The 23,770-nt window shown below is 41.8% G+C and overlaps 1 protein-coding gene across 2 annotated transcripts in view; it reads right to left on the minus strand.

The window, feature by feature from the left end:
• The window catches only part of Galnt15 (polypeptide N-acetylgalactosaminyltransferase 15), an 85,388-nt gene extending 63,997 nt beyond the window's left edge, over positions 1–21,391 (minus strand). For both annotated transcript variants that reach the window (XM_078038323.1, XM_078038322.1), the window contains exon 1: positions 21,012–21,391. The gene's annotated coding sequence lies outside the window, so the exon portion shown is untranslated. The remainder of the gene's footprint in view (positions 1–21,011) is intronic.
• Between the last annotated feature and the right edge of the window lie 2,379 nt (positions 21,392–23,770).

Genomic DNA, 23,770 nt, shown 5'->3' on the forward strand with positions numbered 1-23,770 from the left:
GTGGAGCCCCGTGGGGATGGACTAAAGCCCCTGTCAGTTCCTGTTGCCTCTGCCATAGCTGATATGGGCATCCTGTGAGAAGCTAAAGCCCTTTGTCATGGAACTAAACACAGACACTTCGACCCAAGATAGTAGATGAAATTCCAAAGGAGGATCTAAGAGAAAGCTGAGCAGCTGCAGGCCCTGAACCAGCTTCCTACAATGGGAAGAGTCAGGATGCACATGTGAGCCACAGAATGGCTGTTGTGTCCTTCTGCCCTTAGATTCTCCTGAGAACCTGTCGTATGACTCACAGGAGAGATACTGGCAAAGTTCTGCATTCATCTCTAGGTTGAATGTCTGGTTTTTGACTCCTGACCAAGACAAGGGCAGTGGGATATGCAGTTTAAAGTCCAAAACTCTTCCAGCCAACCCCACTATTATCTTCTTTACTGGTGGTTTGCATCTGCGTCGCCACTTGACAAGCCACCTAGCTCTTTGCAGTGCATTGCTTGATGCCAGGATTCCTAGGACAGACCTTGGCAGTTCAAGCCAGAGATTCAATGTGTTCTGTGTGTACGAAGCCTGGGCCCTTGTGCTGCAGGATGTCTCCTGACCCTGCTGCTTCTTTTTTCTCCCTTTACTGAATCCTTTGCCTTAAGATAAAGATCTTACATGAGTACCCTCTGTGAAGTTCTGGAAATCCTTTCAAATATGCAAACTGGGGAAAACAAGGTACTCACCCTAACTGAAAACATATAAGACAGAGAATTTAGGAAAAGCAGCCTAGCTAATTGACATATTACAAAATCAAAAAGGTGTCAGGGCTTTGGTGCTCTGCAGCCGCCATGTTGGTATCCACAGGCCTGCCTATCCATGGTAAAGGAGAAAAGGATACTTGACCTAGAATTTTCAAAGAAATCAATCTAAAGATGCAAGAGGAAACAGCAGGTGCACTCCTTGAAGAGGAAATAAAGACTTGCTGATTTCTTAAAAGCTTCTCTTGGGATTCTGCAGCTAGAGAGTATGGCGTTTCTTGTGGCTTCCAATGATAATGAAGAGAAAATGCAGAGGCAAGGTCTGCCTTGTCTTTGGAAGGTTCCTCTAGAAAGAGCAGAAGACTACAGGGGGAAACTGGTACTGTGAGGGCAAGTCTCAGAAAGACTGATTTTGGCTCCATCAGTGGGAGAACATGGTGAAGATTTAGAGTAAATGTTCAGCAACTGAAGGAATTGCCTTGTGAGAAATGGAGTCCAGTTTTCTGACTTACTGGTTTAAAGCAGAAGTTTAATATCCACCCATTAATCATCCATGCATATGTTCATTCAGTTATTAATTTATTAATGCAACCATTCAACCAACTTCATTGAGTACCTATCATGTTCCAAGTGTTGTGTTAGGTTCTGGAATCATAGTCAAGGGGAGAAGGCAATTGAGCTAATTGACCATTGTCTATGTACTAAGCAATGCATTAGGTGCTAGAGATTAGAGCTTAGGGTAGAAGACCCTATAATAATCTGGGATTGGTGTGAAGTTATTTAATCCTAAACCACTGCTCTTAACCTGTTTTGTCCCATCATTTCCAGATAAGGAACACCTATAAAAATGTAACTTGAGCAATAAATATACCACTTATGGTAGCTTTGTGCCTGTGTCAATTTCATTGCAATATTCACAGAATTGAAAATTTGAGACTTAATGGTTAAGGGGATCTCCCAATTTGTGAATCCCAGCCTGGTTGGTCCTACCAGCCTTGATTCCTTGATTCAGAGTGACTGTAGGGCTTCTGTGACCACTGAGACTATTTTCTCTTGACTGGGTCCAGGAGGGCTTGGTTGTTCTGTGCTGTGACCTCATTGTTTATTATCATTTTAGAAAGCTTCTACCTCCCTTCTGTAGGCTGGATCAGATCCGGAGACAGCACTGTGGATGTGTAAAATGAACTCCAGCCAGCGTTACTAGAATCTCAAACACCCAAACAATGGGTCACACGCCTACAGCTTGTGACTTCTTGGCAGCTTGGCAGGGCCTGAGCTCTTCCACTTTCAGTTGCCATTTGAGATGGGGTAAGCATTGGAAAGAGCCAAGCTGTGACCATTTACAGCATAAAATCCAAGCTGCTAGGGAAGAGCTGGATTTGTCAGCACTTAAGCCATCTTAGTCCTACTGGAAAGACTAGAATACCTTTAGCGTGGCATCTAAAGATCTGCTATGCTAAACTCACAGCTTTAAACACATGTGCACATAGAAGGGGAGGGCTGTGGTACTGTAGGAAATGCTGGGTTTAGGAAGACAGAAAGGACGATTGCTCCCTGGATGTTCTTTGCGCTGTGTGCTCATTTGCACAATCTCCAAAGGAGTCTTTAGAAGACCTTGTGCCCGCTCCTTGAAAAGATGAGATGATCCTTGAAAGAAATAGCCTGGAGATGACTCTTGAGGACAGGGGCTTACTAATCAGCAAGGGGAAGGCAGGCAAGAATGCAGATCTTCCCTGACTTTGGAGAGGAGGCAGGCCTGGCTTCCCATACACAAAACTCTCATTGCCGCTGGGAGGTGTCAATAAGGCTATGTTCCAGTATTTCAGAAGTCTGTATATCCAGATGGTCTAGAGCACAGACAGCATCATGAAGGTACTTTGAATATGTTGAGTAGGTTGGAAGTAGAGCCAGATTGGAGGAACTCTTTGAAAAGTTAACCTAGGGGGCAAAAATTAAAGTTTCTGCACCTGATTCCAGGTTGGTCTGAATGGTGATGGGAACTGGATTCCCGTCCAGATTTTACCACTCATTCTCTATGATGCTGGACAAGTCCCTTAACCTTTTCCATTCACAAGAGGAAAGAGCTGGGTTAGGTGTTCCCCCAGATCATTGTCAGCACTAAGATCCTATGGTGGAAAGTGGACCCCATATCTCAGTTTATGGACTGAGTTATAAAGGCTGCTCATAATGTGGAGATTTTGCCTGAGCCATTTATACAGAACCTCTGAATAGTCATGGAGGAGAAAAATAAAGAGATCTTGAACACCCTATGGAATTTCCTTGCTTTCTGAACAGGAACATTCTTGGAATACCCAATTTTCTGGCATCTGCAAATATAACCCCATGGAGAACCAAGCCATCAGCCACAGAGAGCCACAACTTGTAGGTGTTTAAGACTGCATTAAAAGTGCTCATGCTCTTGGCTAAAAATATCAACTTGAGGTTTTTGTTTTGTTTTTGTTTTTAGTTTTAGGTGGACAAATATCTTTATTTTTATATATATGTAGTGCTGAGGATGGAACCCAGTGCCCTATGCATATTAGGCAAGCACTCTACCACTGAGCCACAACCCCAGCCCCTCAACTTAAGTTTTAAATTACCTTTGCCTACTGATTTCAAAAGCCCTCTCATAATCCTGCAAATAAATCAGATACATTAGAGCAATTGTGATAGCACCGCAGACCAGCAGTGACATCATTGTCCTGGAGTGTGGAGTTGGGCTTGCAAACCAATCAAGATAATTGTGTCCTTGATTGGGAAGGATAACATAACATCCTGTTGAAAGCTTGTTAGAAGATGGCTTCGGTGAGAGGTCTTAAAGGCAATAGTGCTTTTTCTGCATGAATCAGAGAGAAAACCATTGATCCCCGGGATGCAGCTTTGCATCAAAGATTGGAAAATTCCTGTTCTGAGAATCAGCATGACCGGCTTTATAGAATCTGCCCAGTACTTTTTGTTTTCTGCCTCTTCTATTAGCAACTACCATTTGCATTATATTTACTTACATATCATTCCCTTCTTCACTTCTGAAAGGATATGTGGCAGTTTGTGCATACATTCAATTCAATAGGACAGAATAGCTAAGGACACCAGGTGGAAGGAAAAGGTAAGTATAGAAAGTAAGAGAAAACCAAAAGCAAAGTTAGAACATGTTTCAGTCCGCTTTTTTTGCTGCTGGGACTTAAAGACCTGACAAGGACAATTGTAGAGGAGGAAGAGTTTATTTGGGGCTCATGATTTCAGAGGTCTCAGTTCATAGACAGCTGGCTTGAGGTGAAGTAGAAAATGATGGCGAAAGAATGTGGCAGAGGGAAGTGGCTCACGTGATGATCAGAAAGCAGAGAGAGAGATTCCACTCACCAGATACAAAATATATATTCCTGAAAGACACACCTCCAATGACCCACCTCATCCTGCCATGAAGGGATTAATTTGCTGGTTAGATTAAGGCTCTCATAATCCGATCTTTTCTCCCCTAAACCTTCTTGCATTGTCTCACACATGAGCTTTTAGGGGGAATATATCACAACCAAACCAAAAGAGCAAGCAATGTGCATATCATAAAGTCTGCACAATTGCTATGTTTGCTGCAAATTAGCTTGGGGCTTCCTAGCAATCAATGCAAAGAAAGGAACATGATTAGTCATCAGATTCCAAATATTTCTAGAACATGAACACTCCACTCGTCAGTCAATAGATCCTCCTGGCCATTATTCATGAAACTTGGAGCTTTCAGAGTTTTTGTCTTTAAATAGCATGAAACTGGAGAGAAAAATAAGTAGATCAGCAAGACCCGTGCCAAATGCTGTGACTATCATGAAAATGGAGTGTAGGACTAATGTTCTTTTTTTTTTTAAGTTGCCTAAACCAGGACTTATGCCTGTATATAGGGTCACCCTATACTTGTAGGAAGGTGAGCTGCAGGACACCATGGGCAGAGACATGCTTTTCTGGAGAATGTCGTTTTGGAGAAAGGGGCTAATTAAGTGCTCAGTGTTAGGCCTTAGAATGATGGGTATCAACCCTGGGTGTGCATCAGAATGATCCAGGAGCTTTGAACAAGACCAAAGATGACCCACAGGGGATTTTAATGCGCAGTCAGAAATAAGAACCACTGCCCAGGGCATGGGTGAGGTTTTCAGGTGAGAAAAACCCAAAGCGATTGTTAACAATCACCCCTCACAGCTGTAGGTAGTAGGATGCCTTTGTATGTGATTGTGAGTGAAGTTACATCTTGGAGAACACTGGGCAAAATGAACCTGTGGATGGTGAAGGTTGACCTTCTTCCTTGGGTGGTTGACTCTTGGCCAACTAATCTCAGAGGACACTGGCCCTCAGGAATGACGGCCAAGCTTACCAGATCACAGGGCTTTCATGTCTGGGAAAGTCTCAGGCAAATTTGAATGGGTGGGTCACCCTACTAGTTCAGCTTCTTCTCAAAAGACAGGATCAGAGAGTAGGAAAGGGTGGCTTAACCAAAGATGAGAGTTCATCCTGAGATACTCAGGATTGGTTCTAAGATTGTGTTAGTCAGCTTTTTGTTGCTGTGAACAAACTACCTGTTTCTTGAACAAGGTAGAGGAGGAAAAGTTTATTTGGGGCTCAAGGTTTCACAGGTTTGCATTCATGGTCAGGTGATTCCATTGCTCTGGGGCTGAAGGGAGGCAGAACATCATGGTGGAAAGGTGTGGCAGGGGAAAGTTATTAAAGTTTGTGGCAGCTGGAAAGGAAGGAGAGAGAGACACACACAAAAAGAGAGAGAGACAGAGAGATAATACCCAAGGGCACTCCCCCAGTGACTTACTTCCTCCAGCCACACTCCACCTGCCTAAAGTCACCACACAAGAGTCCATTCGAATTATTAAATCCATCAAATAGGTTAATCCACTGATAAGGTTACGGCTCATAATCCAATCATTTCACCTCCAGACATTCTGCATTGGCTAACACACAAATTTAGGGGGGACACCTTTTATCCAAACCATAGCATTTCATCCCTGGCCCCCCCAAAACTCATGTCAATCTCATTATGCAAAATGCATTGAGTTCAAGAGTCCCCCTAGTCTTAACAGTTCTAGTATTGTCCCAAAGTTCCAGTCCAAAGTCTCATTTGAGACTCAAGGCAAACACTTGGCGGTGAGCCCCTGTAAAAATCAAAATCAATTTACATACATCTGATACACAATGGCACAAACCCAGATCTAAACCCAGCTGGGCAAACAAGTCCTGATGCTGTACATTCAGCATTTGGGGCACATGGTGTTGCCATGTGATCTCCAAAGTGCTTGGGCAGCTCTGCCCTGTGGCCTTGCCAGTTTCCGCTCACGTGGTCTCTCTCTCTTGGCCCAGTTCTGCTCACTTCCTGTATCTTTCCTCAGCAGAAGGTCCAAGGTCCTGGCATTTCTTGATTCTGAGGGGGTCTCCATTCAAATTTTGGCTTCCTCTTCACAGTTTCAGGCATCACCCTCTCAGGGCTGTCCACAGGGATCCCAACCCTGATGTACTGTGCCTGACCTCCCAGGCCTTCCTGTGAAATCTCTGTGGAAGTCTCCATGAGCCCTTAACTACAGCATCCTGCATTCCTTCAGAACCACAACCGTGTGGGCAATGCCAAGGTCTGCTGTTCACCTGAGCAATAGCCCAGTCCACCGGGGACCATGGCTTCAAGCAACCTCTGAGTGCCTGGGTGGTTGAGAACAGTAAATGAATCCAGGGGAACAGATTTCTAGACACCCCTGTGTGAGCAGGATGCTCCTAAGGTCTCTTAAATGAGTTTCATTATTATACTCTTGATCCTGTGATGGGTGTTGTCTTGTGGATTCCTGAGATGCCTCCAAGACATCTTTCCTATTATCTCTGTGCAAAGTACTGAGCTTCTCTTCAGTGGCTTCTCTTCAGTAATCTCTTCAATAGCCATGACTTCCTTAGCCCCAGTTTTTTTTTTTTCCTGGAAGGGCCCAGGGGAGGAAAGCTTCTCAGATAATGGTAGCCAGGAAGCAGACGGGGAGGAAATCACAGGGAAGATGAACCCTTCTAGGGCACACCCCCAGTGACCCACCTTGTCTAGTCAGGCCCCACCTCCCTACAGTTACCACCTAGTCAGTCCATTTAAACTAGGATGAAGCGATTCCATAACCTAATCATTATACCTCTGGATAATCCTTCATCAACACAGGAGCTTTTGGGGGACACCTCACATCCTAACCATAACAGATAATACATTATATGATAAGCTCTAGATTGTGATTTCCAAACAATTTAATGCAGTTGTGTCATTTTAATTGAAATATTTGCCAATTTTTAAATCCCAAATTTAAAAATTTGGGATTCAATGGCATTAGGCTTTTGCCATCCTCAGCAGCCAGGCCATGCCACCTGGGAAAAGCCCACAGCAGATCTGGAGTCTCATTGAGAGGAGTCTTCCCATGCTCCTCTCAAGTCCAACAGCCTCCCCAGTGCCCATGTTCTTTTCAGCTCTTTCATTTCTTGCACTATTTCATATTGCCTTCTGATTTGGGCTGACTTTGGCCAGTTGTCTTTAACTAGCTCCTTCAGGCACCCTCCAGTAGACTTCAGAGAAAACAATTACCTGTGCACTCCAGGGTTAGGCACTCATCCATGTGGTGTCTGTGAAAATTAGAAAATGATTCCTCTAAGCATGTCTCCCATTAACAAAAAGTAGAGCAGTTCTGGCTTCAGGCATGACTGGATCAAGTGCTCAGAAGTGCATCTTTCCAGGCCAAGTCTTATGTGGGAAGGCATCGTGACCAACCCTCCCTACCCTATCACGGTCAGCAGGAATTTGGTTGGCAGGCTTTGCCTCTTCTGGGATCTCATGCAGTAGTATGTTGGTACGTGTTTAACAACTGGCTGTCTGTGCAGAGGTGGGGGATGCCCCGAGTCACAGCATTTTCCAATTTCTGTGATATAAATACTCTCATACTCTCATTGTGGCCTATTTCAAGTTACCAGCACTATGTCAATGAACACAGAGTTGGGAAGAGATGTACATTAGCATAATACTTTACAGTTTTTCCAGATACCACGTGGATACTAGTAATTGTTGTAAAATAATAAGGGAGCGATGAATTTTCATTATTCATTATCTTTGCTGTTGATATAATCCATTTAAGTATAAACTCATATAATTTAATTTTTAATAAAGGGGATGTTTAACAAGTTAGCAAAAAAAGAAAGAAAGAAAGAAAGAAAGAAAGAAAGAAAGAAAGAAAGAAAGAAAGAAAGAAAGAAAGAAAGAAAGAAAGAAAGAAAGAAAGAAATTAAAAATTAACACTTGGCTCTTAAAAGCTACCACCAGCCGGCTCAGCACTGTGCCCTGACTGGAACTGGGCTTGGTGATGAATACTGCTGTGATCAATTAACAATGTCTGCTGAGGACACAGGAGGGAAGATAAGCAGCACATACACCACGGATTACCTTTTCTAGAATGTTGTGATTTTATGAAAACAACCTTTTATGGTTTTGTCTTGCAAACAGCCTGGTAGCAAGCACCCAAAAAGAATGGCACATTTCTCCCTGAAAAGGAAACAGTAGCTCTTGCTCCCAGTTTACAAAGCTTCTGAGGTGGTGTCCGACTGCACCTCATTAGCATCACCAAAGTCCCAGGAAAGAAAGGAGCGGGAACCACCTGGGGAGAATTCCTCATTTTTGTCCCAAGGTGCTAACAACTCCACTAATACTGCACAACATGGAAAATTCAGCTGCTCAAGGACAGTAGTAAATAGTTTCTCAGCTCCTTTTGCTCTAGTGTAGGGAGCCTTTAAGGTCAGAGTTGCGCAGTTTAAAATCTCATTATGTCATGAGCTTTGTAATGTTTTGAACAACCAATTAAAAAAAAAAAAAAAAGACTTCAGGCGCTGGCTTTCCCATTTCCTTTGTGTTTTCCGTGGTAGTACTGGCCAAGAGCTGAGCAGATCTGGGGTCTGGCTGGTTCTCAAAGGAACCAGGCAACAGCTGCCTCTGTGGAAATATGAAGGAGTTAATGTGGCTTCCCAAGTGTCAAAAAGTCTCTTAATGAGCTGTTAGCATTTGGTACAATCTGGCTCTGTGGCTGTGACTTGAGGACTTCCAGATATTGCTTTTGGAGGTGAAAAATGTACCCTAACACCTACGCATCAGGGTTTCTAGCCACCCACCCCCCACCTTGCTAAACCTGTGCTACAAGGATGATGCACACAGTGGGTACTTGATAAATCTTTCTAAATTTTTTGGTCCAAGAACTGTGTTATTCATAAGGAGGAATAATTTACATGGTAAAATGCACACATCTCCAATGTGCAACTCAATTTTTTTTATATATTTGTAAAAATCCATGTAACCATCCCCCTATCAACATAAAGAACATTTTCCTCATCCCAGAATGTACCCTGTCCAGTTAGTAACACCTCCCTTATGTAACCACTTGCTGTGGGCTCTTTGTGTCTCTCCAAGATTCAAGTATGGAAGCCCTAAGCCTCAATGTATTGACATTTGGAGGAGGAGCATTTGAGCAGTAACTACGTTTAGAAGAGATCATGAGAGTAGAGCCTACATGATAAGATTCAGGGTCTCTTAAGAGGTGTTACGGACCAGAGCCCACTTGTGTGCGTACTCTCTGTCTGAGGCTGTTAGAAAACAGCCATCTACAAGCCAGGAAGAAAGTCCTCACCAGACACTGTATGAGCCAGCACCTTGATCTTGAACTTTTCAGCCTCCAGACTGTGATAAATAAATGTTTATTGTTTAAGCCCTCCAATTTTGGGATTTTTGTTATTGCAGCCTACACTGACTAAGACGCTGCTGTTCTGATCTTGTCTTAGTTTATTCATTCATACTGTCAGAACAAAATACTATAGATCTGGGGGCTAAAAGTCCAAGATCAAGGTTCTGGTCAACTTGTTTCTTGTGAGGACTGTCCTCCTGGCTTGAAGATGGCCACCTTCTCTCTCTTTTTTTCACATGGCCTAACCTCAATGCAGCTCTTGGGTATCTCTTCTCATAAGGACACTAACATTTATGATCAGAGTTCCCACCTTTACAACCTTAATTACTCTCTAAGAATTTCCATCTCCAAATACTGGGGGTTTGGGCTTCTTTGGGAGCTGGGTCTTTACCATAGGAATTTAGGTGGGGGTATATAAACATCCCGTCTGGCACAGACCTCTAACACATAGATTAGTATTGCTGGTTCTAGAGCTTCATATAAATAGAATTTTGCAGTATGCATTCTTTTTTGTCTGTCTTCTTTTCTCAGCATAATATTTTTGAGATTCAGCTATGTTGTTGCATATGTAAGTGGTTCATTCATTTTTATTCTTGAGTCGTATTTTGTTGTACAAATAAATCATGATTTGCTTATCCATTCTTCTATTGATGAACATTTGGATTGTTTCCAGTTTGCCAAAAGACATTTATTCTGTGCAAGGAAACCGTGTTAGCTGCTGGGCTGTAAATAAATGTAAAATATGTCCCTACCCATCAGGAGTGTATGCTTGGGACCTGTGCTTGGAAAACAACTAAGAAGACACCAATGTATAAAAAATATATAACTGACTCACTGAGCAGAGACTGAGTGGGAACTCAGAAGAAGGAGTTTTTTAAGGAGCATCAGTAAAATCTGTTTGTAAATATTCATGCTTAGAAGATGAGCCTGCTTAAAAATATCAGCTGCCAGAGACACAAAAGCAACCCCAAGTGAGGTCGGAGCTGGCAGGTATGGCCTGCTGCGTGGGCACCTCCGGGAAGACTCATAAATGTTTCATTGCCTGTGCTCTGGGCCAGAGAGCTTCCAGAGTAGAAGCAGGGTGAAAACATTCCCCTCGGAACAAAGCTGGCTCCGGCTTTGTTTTTGTGGTTTCCTCCAAGAGGGTGGGGAGGAAAAGGTCTGTCCTCCAAAGGACAGCTAGGCGCCGAGTCTGTGACCGGAGGGCTTTCCGCAGCCAGGCACGGATGCTGGGTGCAGGGAAGGCAGGTTGGGTGAAGGGATGTGGGGCCTGGGGACCTAATTTGGGGTCTGGTGGCTGTATATTCAGCACTCCCACCCAAGGGTGGATTTAGGTAAGTTGGGTAGAATGTTTGGCAAGGACCATGACATGAGGTCAGAGATGGGCAGCTAGAACTGGACAGTCCCCCAAGGGGAGCTGAGAGGCTGCCAGGTGTCCCTGGGCAGAGCTGCTAATATTTCAGTCTTGGGTCTGAGAGGTGGAGTCCCCCGTGTCCTCATAGGCCTTGAGAAGCTCATTTGCCACCTACAAGTCCTACCTCACCAAGTGGCCATCTAATGTCAGGGGATGTGGTCTTTCCTTGCAATAGTCATGTAGCATGATAGAGTTGAAGGTGATCTCAGAGCTAAGTTTTCACAGGTGAGGGGTGATAGCATGGAGAAGACTGGGGAGAGTTCAAGGACAGTTATTCTCAACCATAGTTTCATGACCAGGTTGGTTGTAAGGCTCTAGGTAATATCAATATCACATTATTTTAGCATTCCATTTCCTCTGGTCTTAAACTTTCTTTTTAAAAAAAAAAATGTTTTTCATTGACAGGACAAAGCCATGTTAGATGTAATTGGGGAAAACAAAGCAAATAAAAGAAAGCTTCCTAAGAGCCCCTCCTCCCAGATACCTTCAAGTCCGTCTCACTTTCCAGTTCCCATCATGCACACCACTCTTTCCCAATCTGTTGGCTTGAGCATTTCCCATTTTGCTCCAAGAGTCTATAAGGATTATACTTAGAGCTGCATAACATTAAATGCTGGTACACCACAATTTTCTGGTTTTTTATTGCTGGACATCTTGGTATCCAGATTTTACAATTATCCATAACTCTGTAATTGAATGATTTCTATTTTAAAAGAACCCAAAGGTGCCATTTACCATAGCCCTGAGGAAGGGCAAAGTCTTTCTCTGCATTTGAGGGACAGAAAGAAGAGGACTCATGACTTAAAATTGCAAATTTGAAGGTCCAAAGGGAACCAAAAGTAGGGCTGAGATGGGGGAACTATCAAGAGTATAATGTTCAAAAACATGAATAATAAAGGACACAGGGACAAACCCACATAAATATGGTTATGTCATACTAGACAAAGGTGCCAAAAACGTTCACTGGAGAAAAGATAGCCCATTCAACAAATTATGCTGGCAAACCTGGAAATCCATATGTAGCAAAACGAAATTAAATCTCTCTCACCCTGCACATACACACAAAAAAACTCAAAGTGGATCAAAGAATTAGACACTAGAACAGAGACCCTGCACCTAATAGAAGAAAAAATAGGCCTAAATCTTCACCATATCAGCCTAGGATCCCACTTCCTTAACAATACTCCTAAAGCACAAGAATTGATAAATAGGATGAATTCAAATTAAAAAGCTTCTTCTAGGGCTGGGGTTATGGCTCAGTGGCAGAGTGCTTGCCTAGCACATGTGAGGCACTGGGTTCAATCCTCAGCACCACATAAAAATAAACAAAGGTATTGTGTCTATCTATAACTAAAAAATAAAAAATAAAAAAAGATTCTTCTCAGCAAAGGAAACAATCAACATGAGGAGAGAGTCTACAGATTGGAAGAAAATCTTTACCACATGCACTTCTGATAAAGCATTAATCTCTAGGATATATAAAGAACTCAAAAAACTTAACACCAATAAAACAAATAACCCAATCAATAAATGGGCTAAGGAACTGAACAGACACTTCACTGAAGAAGGAATACAATTGATCAACAAATATATGAAAAAGTATTCAACATCTCTAGCAATTAGAGAAATGCAAATCAAAACTACACTAAGATTTCATCTCACTCCTGACAGAATGGCAACCATCAAGCATACAAGAAACAATAAATGTTGGCCAGGATGTGGGGGAAAAGGCACACTCATACACTGCTGGTGGGACTGCAAATTGGTGCAGCCAATATGAACAGTAGTATGGAGATTCCTTGGAAAACTGGGAATGGAACCACCATTTGACCCAGCTATCCCACTCCTCGGTCTTACCCAAAGGACTTAAAAACAGCATACTACAGTAATGCAGCCATGTCAATGTTTATAGCAGCATAATTCACAATAGCTAAACTGTGGAACCAGCCTAGATGCCCTTCAGTAGATGAGTGGATAAAGAAAATGTGGTACATATACACAATGGAATATTATTCAGAATTAAAAGAGAATAAAATTATGGCATTTGCAGGTAAATAGATGGAGTTGGAGAATATAACACTAAGTGAAATTAGCCAATCAAAAAAAAAAACCCAAATGCTGAATGATTTCTCTGATTTAAGGATGCTGATTCATAATATGCTGGGGGGGGATAGGAGGATTAAATGAACTCTAGATAGGGCAAAGGGGAAAAGAGGAGGGAGGGGAAGGGAGGGGGCATAGGGATAGGAAAGATGGTGGAATGTGATGGTCATCATTACCCTAAGTACATGTATGAAGACACAAAGGATGTGACTCTACTTTTTGTACAACCAGAGATATGAAAAATTGTACTCTACATGTGTAAAATGAATTATAATGCATTCTGTTGTCATATATAACAAATTAAAATTTAAAAAAGAATACAAAAAACAATAAATGTTAGCAAGGCTGTGGGGGAAAAGGTACACTCATACATTGTTGGTGGGACTGAAAATTGGTGCAACCACTATGGAAAGCAGTATGGAAATTCCTCAGAAAACTGGGAATGGAACCACCATCTGATCCAGCTATTCCACTCCTTGGTTTATAGCCAAAGAATTTAAAATCAGCATACTATTAGTACTGCAGCCACATCAATGTTTAGAGCAGCTCAATTCACAATAGCTCAACTATGGAACCAAACTAGGTGTCCCTCAGTAGATGAATGGATAAAGAAAATGTTGTATATATACTCAGTGGAATATTACTCAGCCTTAAAGAAGAGTGAAATTATGGTATTCGCTAGTAAATGGATGGAGTTGGAGAACGTCATGCTTAGCAATATAAGCCAATCTCACAAAACCAAAGACCGAATGTTTTCTCTAATATGCAGATGCTAATTCACAATAAGGCGGGGGGCACTAGAGAAGAATAGCATTACCTTAGATTAGGTAGAGGGAAGTGATGGGAGGGGAGGGGAGGTGAGGGGAGGGGAGAGGATTTGGGATTAGAAAAGATAGTAGAATGAAACAGATATTATTACTTTATATGTGACTACATGACCAATATGATTCTGCAACATGTATGCTCAGAAAAATGAGAAATTATATTCCATCTATGTATATCAAAGTGCATAAATGCTTTCTACTGTCATGTATAGCTAATAAAAAAGTTTTAAAAACATGAATAAAGCATAATTCCCAGACAAATGCATAATGGGTACCTGTCAAAGTTTTATTTTTAACTCATTAATGATAAAACAAAGCATATAAGCTGGACATGGTAGCACACGCTTGTATCCCAGCAGCTCAGGAGGCTGAGCCATTTAGATCACAAGTTCAAAGCCAGCTCAGCAAAAGTGAACTCAGTGAGAACCTGTCTCTAAATAAAATACAAAATAGGGCTGGGGATGTGACTGATTGGCTGAGTGCCCCTGAATTCAATCCCCAGGACAAAAAAAGAAAAAAAAAAAGCACATAAAAGAAATATGTGTACGTATGATTAGTAAAAGAAAAAAAAATCAATTAAAATCTTTAAGTTAGATATAAAAGTTGTTTTTCTGTAACCATTAGGGGTTATCTTTTCTACCAAACAGAAGTTGCCTTTCTCTATATAGGGCAAAAAATTATTTGTGCTGCTATTAGATAAACGTATTTTGTATCTTAATGGTTTTTGACAAATTAACAGATAACCTTAGATTGTACAACATCAAATCAAGTAAACGGTAATGTTCCTAGACAATCAAATGACCCTTGGACAAACTTGACAATGAACTTCATACATTTTTTTTCCAACTTCTGGATTTTTTTTTTTTTAATAGACAAAAGGAACCTGGAGAAGAGACTCCATGTTGATATTATCTCCCCACCCCCACCATGCTCCAACCCTGGTACTTCAGTGCAATGCGGCACAGCAAGCCTCTCCTCTTGACCTGAAGTAGTGTGGGGTATGGTGGGTCAGTGAGGACAAAAAGGAAGCTCAAACAATTAATGCCTTATCTCTGGGAATGCATGGATAAGGAAGTCCCAGAGCCTGTGAAAAGAACAGGAATGAAGCCCTGGAATTTGGCTAGAGGCCCAGACCACTTCTAACTCCTAAGGACTCTCATTTGGAAGGATCTGAAGGGATCTTAAAAAGCTCAGGTGAAATTCATTCATCTTAAAAAGTTAAGTGATTCCTTTTATTGTAGAGTGGGGTTCTGTCTCCATATTTCTGTGCCATTAATAATATTGTCCACCTTAACCATTGCCACCTTTTTGTCCCAAATACCCTTTAGCATCCCTGGCCCTAGAAGTCTAAATGATTAGCAGTCCTTCTGGCTTTGTCTTCCCCTCCAGGACTGGCCTGGATTCATCTTCATCTCTTCCTTCTCATCTAGAACACAACCTGGCTCTCTGGGATAAAGCAATACCAGTAGAGACTCCAATTAGAGTAGCCAACTTGTCCTCAAGATCTTGGGATTTTCTGAATTGAAAACTTGAAAGTTTCACATCCCAGGAGCCCCCTAAGCCCCAGAAAAACTGGTACCATGAGTCAGCTCAGGCTACCATAACACAATACCATGCTTGAACTGAGTGGCTTGAACAACAGAAATCTTTTTTTTCCCATAGTTATGGAGGCTGAAGACCAAGATCAAGGCGCCCATAGTGTGAATTTTTGCAAGATTTCTTCCTAGTTTGTAGACAACTGCCTTGTTACTTTGTCCTAACAGGCAGAGATGTGGGGTATAAGGAAAAAACTTGAAGGGGTAGAAGGAGAGAAAGCAGAGAGAAAGAACAAGCACTAGAGAAGAACAAGCAGCTCTGGTATTTCTTTTTATAACATCAATAATCTCATCATGAGGGCCTCACCTACATGGTCTTATCTAAACCTAAATATCTCCCAAAGGACCATCTCCAAATGTTACTACACTGGTCACCCTGAGTCCCATCTTGCTTTTCTCCTGAACAGATGTTGAGAGTTGTGGTTTCCATTCCTTCTCATTCCTTTAACTCTTTTCCCAGTCTTAACTCTCTTGACACATCTCTTTTGAATGTCCTCTCAATTCATGAAGACTGGACTTCATGGAGCCCTAGACTCAGACAAGATTTTCCCGTGTGTTTCAGTCTGGAATAGAAACAAGTGTAGGTTTTGAATTTTTGTCTTCTAGCAAGGAGTTCTTTTGTGTGAAATCTTTCAAAAAGACAAACAAAACATAATGGGATGTTGACATTCATGGATCAGATCTGAATCACACTGCTTTCTTTCAGAATTATAGTCTTAGGAAAGAAACAACAGAAAGGAAAAGTTTGTAAGGAAGACATGTGAAAAGAGTGAGACTCCTGAGTAGAGAACAGGGATCAGGAGACATGGATGGACTGTTTTTGGACTCCAAAAGGACAATAAACCTATCATGCTTATTTATACATAGATGCTATTTCCAATTGCGCTCTCTAGGCATTCATTCTGCTCCAGGGTCTTTAGAAAAACAGGCTGATAGCTGAAGAAAGGGAAGGGAGGAAAGGGGGGATGTGTTGGAGTGGTATAATGGATGAACTCCTGTCCTCCCGTCAGGGTTTAAGCAAGAAGAGAGCATTGGAGAAGGAGGTACTATGCACAGCTCTGAAAATAAAATATTATTGGCTCAAGTCTGAAGCTGTCACTTTCCACTGGGATGGAATATATTATTCAGTAAAGAGGAGCACCAAATATTATGCAGTTTGCCTTTGGGGAAAGAAAAAAAAACACCCACTTTTTTTCTTATAAAAACATTTTTTGGAGGATGAAGAATTTGATTTCAACTGATGAGTCATCACTGTTTTTTTTTTTAACACTTAGCCAAAAAGTGAGGTTTTTTAAAAGCATTTCTTGAAGCAAATTCTTCCATTGCTTGGCTTTCTCTCATCAGAGGGAGAAGGTATCCTAAGCACATATATTCATGGTGCCAGCAGCTGTCCTAGTCTGCATGAAAGATTTTGTGGGACAAGATTTGTAGCTCTCAAGTTCCAGATTCATTATGAAAAGCAACCTCCACATGATTTTCACGTTCTAAAAGCAAGAAATTATTGAGGAACAGAAAATAAAGTTCAAGGCACAAACTTCAAAGAGTAATGGGGAAACAACAGATTGTACAGAAACAGATTGAAATCCAGTTCTCTGAGTTTATTCTTAAGAGATATGTTCACTATCTCTTGAGGACTTGCTCTTACACTTCTGCTGTATTGTAAAAATGTCACTAAGTACATCAGAAACACAAGTCTTACATTTCAAAGGTGTTCACTGTCTATATTAAACAGATACCTATGCTGAGTGCTTTAGGATCATCATGCTAATTAATATTCTTTCCTACCACATAAAGTGGTAAGATATGTAAAATACAGACGAAGAAATTGAAAAAAAAAACAGTAAAGGCTAAGTTTAAACGTGACAAATGGATGTCAGAAAGACAAAAGAATTTAAAGAGGCTTAATGCTCTTAATTGTGTGGACATTGCAGGAGGATGACCATATAGCTTAGTTTACTAAGGACAGCCTTAGTTCATCCCTGAGAAGTACATTCCTTGTCTCTCAAAACTGTCTTTCTATGGACAGTGAGATATGTGGTCACTGTAGGGGTGGTGGTTTTTAAGTGTGTCTGCAAATTCTTTGAGACTCCTAACATCAAGAAGTTGGTGACCCTCCCCCTTTAAAAATGAGTGGGCTTTGTGACCACTTGAATAAACATCATGTGACAGCAGTTACATTGCCTGATTTCTAGGTCTAGGTTAGAAAAGGCCATGTAGCTTCTCCTGGTTTTTCTTAGGATACTCGCTCTGGGAGTCATCAGATGCCCCATAACAAGTCTGAACACCCAGATGGATGAAGGTTCTCATGGAGAAACCAGAGAGTGACAGACAGAGAACCAGAGAAGCATGAGGAGCTGCAGCTGTTCTTGCCCCAACTCCGAGACTTACTATTCCAGGTACCAAACACATGAGTAAGGAAGGCTTCATGGTGACATGAACTCAGCCACCATATTGTAAGGAAGCTCAGACTACATGGAGAGGCTCCAGCTGCAGCCCAGCAGAGAGCCCCAGCCACCATCTGACTATAACCACACAAGAGACCCCAAGTGAGAGCTACTCAACTAAGCCCAGTCAAACCCAGAACCATAGGAGAAAAATAATAATAGATGGTACAGCTCTTGTAGCCAGTAAGTTTGAGATAGTTTGTTATGCAGCAATAAATGACCAAGAGTGCTTGCTTTGGAATCACATAAACTAATATTGGAAGGATATCAAGAAGATTAGTATGAACCCTGATTTAAAAAAAAAATGGTAGCCAAGAGACTAAGCATAGATTGGTTAAGAATTGATGTTATCTAATGGCACCTTGAGGACTCCCAATGAACACTTTTAAGTTGTTGCAAATTTTTTTTTATTATGAACCTTTGTCCACTGTGTTACCACCAGCCCTGGTCTCCTTTCAGTTCTTCTGATAGCCAAGCTACTTCTGAGCCCAGATCTACTGTCCAGAATGTTTATTTATCTCACCATTCCTTCCCTCTTCATCTGGCTAACCCATAGCCATCCTCCAGGTCCCAGTTGGAAAGTCACTTCTTTGTTTTTTAAATTTCTATTATTTATTGATGGAACTTGTATTCATCTATCTGTTTATATGCAGCACTGAGAATTGAACCCAGTGCTTCACAGATGCTAGGCAAGTGATCTACCACTGAGCCACAACCCCAGCCCAGGAAAATCACTTCTTAGTTCCTTATAATAAGGCCTTAGCTTTCTCATGGCTACTTGTGAGAGATCCTATTTTCTAAAAATTGCCAGTCATACTTTTGAACCTTCCTGCTCTTTCAAAATTTTGCCATATCCTTATCAAGAAGTGGAAACTATTTCCCTCCCTTTAAAATTGTTCAGGACTTTGTGACTGAACTATTTGATAGACAGAAGTGACAATGTGTGACTTTGAGTCAAGATCACAAAGGGATATGACTTTTACTCCATTTCTTCTGAAGACAGACACCCGGGAACTCAGCCACCATATTGTAAGGAAGCTGAGACTACATGGAGAGGCTCCAGCTGCAACCCCGGCAGATAGCCATGATTAACTGCCAGTTGGGTAAATGAGTTTTCCTTCAAACGATTCCTGTGCCCAGATGTTATGTCCTCCAGTCAATATCAACTACAGCAGGGATGAACTGTCCCTGATGAGTGGTTATCAATATCATGCAGACTAATTGGCACCATCTCAGGACTAAGTGTTGGGATGATTTATTATAGAGCAATAGAGGATAAGAACTAGTTACCTCTTGGTGTAAATAGTTGTTATATTGTTATGTTTAGGGAATAATGACAAGGAAAAAAGTCTGCATATGTTCAGTACAGATATTTTTTTCTTTAACATTTTTATTTCTTATTTGGTTGAATGCACATATGTGGAATCTGAAAATACATGTGTTGACTATACCATTTTTTAATTTCTTAAAACTGTCCCTACTGTGATTGTATACATATTATTTATAATTTTTCCTCAATGTCTATTTCTTTTGAAACTGCAAGCTCCCTGAGATCTGGGACCCTGAACAACTTGTCCGTCATATTTTCAGCACCTGACTATGGCTGCTACATAAGAAGAACTTTAAAATATATTTATGGAGTGGACAAAAAAAATAAAAATGCATGTTATGGCCTGAAACTGCATGGGAATACCTCCAAAGTGAAAACAAAAATTAGAACAGTTCCTGAGGACATGAAAAAATTATTTGATTATTAGCTAAATGAGAAAGAAAGGACATCTGTGGAGTTTGGGTGCTGTTCTGTATTTTGTTTTACATTTATCCACCTATTACTTTATACCTGTTTTTAAGCATGTTTTTGTTTGGTCACATTCAGTCACTTTGGGGTGTTTACTAACACATGATTGCAACAGAAGTCCTTTATAATCTTGTGGCACCTTTAGAAGTTCAGTTCAGAGCAAATTCTTGGATCCTACAGCTTCATTTTTACATTTATAAAAGACGTAACTACAATCACACACCAAAACAAGGATCATCTCCCATGGGTGAGATGTTGTGTGTCAGATTAAGCCCCACCGAGGAACACTGTTTGAAGATAGATATATTGAAGCCAGCAAAATGGGAGAGTTGAGAAGTTGACAAGTATCATTTCAAAACATTGAGATATTATTTTTGAGAACATGGAATACTGAGGTCCCTGAGGGGCAAAGGCTAACACAGTGTCCATCTTTTCAAAAGGAAATAACTTCTCCAGAAAGGAGAAAAACAGAACAAAATACCGATTTATCAACCTGAGATATCTAGGCAGAACCCGAGGTCCTCAGCAATCAGTTTGGCTGGAAGAGGATGGATTTGGGGCCAGACCAACTAACTAATGGCCTCTGGATGGAGTGCCAGGCTATGTCAACAATTCCAGATGATGCAGGACTTTCTGGGCTTTTATGATATTTGGCTGCAGGTGTTAGCATCAAGTGCCTCTTCTAAGCAATGGCCTGAGAAGATTTGATAAGTATCTCCTACCACTGAGGGTGAAATGAACACAACCTTGTGAATCAGAACAACTCCAATGTCCCGTAACCTCAGCAGGTCATCTCCTGTAGTTTAGGTTTTTGTCTTTCTGCTGGGCTGGGGACTGAACCAAGGGCTTGGCGCCTACTAGGCAAGTACTCTGCCACTTAGCTACATCCCCAGTCCCTAGTGACTATGACTCAAGTTTCTTGCATAGTAGGAAAGGGTAGACATCATTTACCCAAGATGGAGAAGGGTCCTAACCCACTGATAACTGCTGCCACACACACATCCCCTTCAAAAAAATCAAAAAATCCAATATTCTTTCTATGCCACCCAAATCAAGCTAATTGCCCTTTCCAAGTACATTCTGTTCTCTCTTCCCTTGGTAGCCTCACCCTAGAATGCCCAACTCCTCTCCCTCCCATGTACCCTCTATAATTAACTTTGACTGCCCTCCCCTTCCAAGAGTGAGTTCAGGATTGTAGTAAGGTTGCTAGAGCCCCACCCAGATCCCTGCTAAGTGGGAAGGGAATAGCTATTCCCCATCTGCTGTGACTATTGGCTTCTGAAAGCTCCAAACTACATTGTTTTCCAGAGACCCACCCTCTGCCCACTGGAGTCTCTTCTCCCAGAAATACATAGGACATTAGGCACACTCACCAGGGAGCAGCTTGTAGCCAAGGACTGACTGATAGAGAGTACAACAGCCTGGTCTTCTTGAGTTAAGGTGGGACAACTCCATGGTACAATTCACACTTCAGATCTCCCCTTGGGATGGGGCTGAGGTTAGACTTCAGCAGAAACCACAGCTTTGCCTGGCTCCTCCTCCTGCTCCGTCTTGCTTCCCTCATTTCTTCACAGGTTTCTTCTAACATTTCTCTCTTGATAAACCATTTATACAAGGTTTCCTCTCTCACCTCTTCTTCTAGGAAAACTAAGCCAATAAATTGTCCCTTTGGGGAAACTTTTTCTGGACATTTCCTACCCAAACTAAATTAGGGCTCTTCTTTTGTGCCTGCACCTCTGTGACAGAGCTTCTGAGTATCAAATCACTGATTTAGTTGTCCGTCTTCCTGACTAGGTTACTCAAGAGCAGAAACCTTGACTTATTGCTAACTTCCTCCTCAGCACCCAGGACCTATTGCTAGTGCTCAGGCAAAGTTTTGATGAATTGAATTCTTGGAGACCGTTGTTAAAGAGGGCATGTTCATGAAATGCACAGAGGTGAGTTTTTTTGGGCCTCCCATGTTGGAAGAGAATTCATGGGGGGAAAAATCACAGAAATGGTTTTAGAAATAGGATATGGGCTACAGAATGCTTGGTGGCACTCTTAAAAAGGGAATGTAATCTGGGGTTTTGGTCAACAGGTGATTATCAAGCCAGCTACTTACAAGATGCAATAGAAGACTTTTTAAAAAGATGCAACGCATGGGCCCTGCCTTTAAGCAATTTAAAATCCAATTTGGAGAAGGTTGATGGCAAATACATGAAGAGCCATGACAGGCAGAACATGAACTAACTTTAAGCCACATTTAAGAAGTAGGAAAAATAGGCTGAAACTGTGGTGGAAAAATACTGGAATCAACTTCCTGTCAGGGCAGTGGGAGTCTCATGAGTACTGACAAAGACTCTGCCCCTGACCATTCTTGAGCTTGGCTCCTCTGAGTCCTCTTCTCAATGAGGCCCCAACCTTGGCCTCTGAGGAATGCAGTCTCTTAGTACCCACTCCACACCCACATTCCACTAAGAGACTTGAGCCAATACCAGGATGGTTTTTAACCACTCAAGTCCACATCCCTGGGATGACAACCTATGGCTTCTTAAATTCCTGCCTGAGAAAGCGCAATAAAATTTGGCTATAGGCCCCTGACCTCCTTTTTCTTAGAAACATTTACTAAAAAAAAAAAAAAAAAAAAAAAAAAAAATGCAATTGTAAGTCCTTCCGGTGTCCCTTTGTGATATTTCTTCTATAATCCAAAAATATCTTTCTCAAGGACCTTGAGAGTTTTGACATGCTCCTGTCTTCCTGTCTCTGTGGAAAAAAAAAAATTAGGAGCCAACGGCAGGGGCAGGAAGCATAATTGGCCCAATCATGTCAGCCATCCCCCTTAATGTCCTTCAGTTCTTTTCCTTTAGCTCTCTCCAGCATTTTCCTTTAGCCTACTCCTTTAACCCTTTATTTGAGCAGAGTTGAGCACAGTTGAGGTGTCTCCCCTATTACAGCAGTACTGAATAAACCCTGTTTCACTGAATGTAACTACTGCCTGGCTTTGTTTCTCCTTCATGACACCCAGGCGAAGCTGTGACTTCAATATTAGTAGAGAGCTTTGAAGAGAAGAGTGATGAAGCTCCACTCTGGAGAGTCCTGAAGCAGGAGTTGGACAAGTGACCCTTCCTGGCCTACTCTTGGCCAATTTGTCAGGTCTTTGGTAAAGAGCTCAGTGAGTATAAGGAAAGGAACAGGTAATGAACTATGTCCCCAAAGTAAACAAAGAAGTGCCTCTCTAATCCTTGTGCTGACTCTGCTTCTCTCTCTCCCTAGACATCTTTAGACAGATTACATAATTTATCTGGAGCCTCAGTTTCCCAATTCTGTAAAAAGAAGGGGTTGCACTAGATGATGTTCAAGCTCCCTTCCATCCCTGACCTATTATGACTTCCAGGGTTCCCAAATTTCTGAATTAACTGGAATCCTCTCCTGCCAATTACCCTGATGGTCATGTTGAAGTGCCTGTCATTTGTGTGCTCAGGTGGGCAAGGACCTCTCCCCTGTGAAACAAAAAAGAGCTCTTGCACCTCTTTCAGGGCTACATGTGGCCAGGATCCCCGGGAAACCAAAAGCACATATGGTTGCCAAAGAGTCTAACTTTGTGACTCAGAATTTGCCATCTGCTAAACAGCTTTTAATTGAAGCTCCAAGAGGCAGACGCTGGCTGGAAAAATCTTGCAAGTTGATCCAATAGGATTATCTTTCCTAAAAGAGGTTTTTCTATGTTTAATTAGTTGGAACCCGTTGTGTCACAGGCGGATTATTTGGATGTTAGACCTTTTGGTGCCCTGCTCTCCCTCCCCATGTTTGAGCCCCACTAATTCTTTAGTTCATACCAGTCTCTGTTGTGATCCTCCTGGAGGCTACACTGCCCATCCTCTGATTCATTCAGAGGATGACATTCCAGTGTCATTGAAGACTTTTCTTCACCACTCAAGATTCAGGTGAGTTATTTCAGCATGACGGACAAGCCAAGGATAACCAGTACTCAATGCATGCTGTCAGAATTGATGACCACGTATTCAGAAACTACGCGATCATGGTCACATTAACCTACACCAAGAATCTTCAGGCAAGCATGAGTCTGAATGGCAGCACTGACCAAAGGAAGGAAAATCCAGTCATTTCAGGGGCAAAGTGTTACCCTTTG

This window comes from Ictidomys tridecemlineatus, chromosome 2, assembly GCF_052094955.1.
Source record: "Ictidomys tridecemlineatus isolate mIctTri1 chromosome 2, mIctTri1.hap1, whole genome shotgun sequence".
NCBI lineage: Eukaryota > Metazoa > Chordata > Mammalia > Rodentia > Sciuridae > Ictidomys > Ictidomys tridecemlineatus.